This window comes from Octopus bimaculoides, chromosome 6 (genome assembly GCF_001194135.2).
Source record: "Octopus bimaculoides isolate UCB-OBI-ISO-001 chromosome 6, ASM119413v2, whole genome shotgun sequence".
Taxonomy (NCBI): Eukaryota; Metazoa; Mollusca; class Cephalopoda; order Octopoda; family Octopodidae; genus Octopus; species Octopus bimaculoides.
In genome coordinates, this window is record NC_068986.1 from 59,519,943 (window position 1) to 59,520,501 (window position 559).

Below are 559 nucleotides of genomic sequence, written 5' to 3' on the forward strand. Positions count from 1 at the left end.
TTGAACCCCTTCCTCCAACATGAAACCATTCAGAAGTTTAGCTACCATAACACTATAACACGATAATGATATTCACGATAATAATGTATTATATAAAAATTATAAACACATGCCATATATACGTATATACACATATACATCTATATATATGTGGATATATAACATACAAATATATATACATATATATTTATATATATAAATATAGAGATATACATATACCATGATACATACATCAATGTATAAATATGTATGTATGTAGATTCATATACATATACACACACACATATATATGCATGTGTGTGTGTGTGTATGTATATATATATATATAATTATAAATATACATACACCCATATACTTATATGTATACACATACATGAACCGGATTCGGTTAACTGAGCCTGATGAGCTAGATTTCTGTACGAAGGTTACAAAACTTTAAGTCACGCAGGACTGAATGAAACAGTTTTAAATAATACGTTTTTTGTGTGTGTATGTATGTACATGTATATATGTGTGTGTGTGTGTATGTTCCAAGATTTGACCACAACTGTCTCTATAT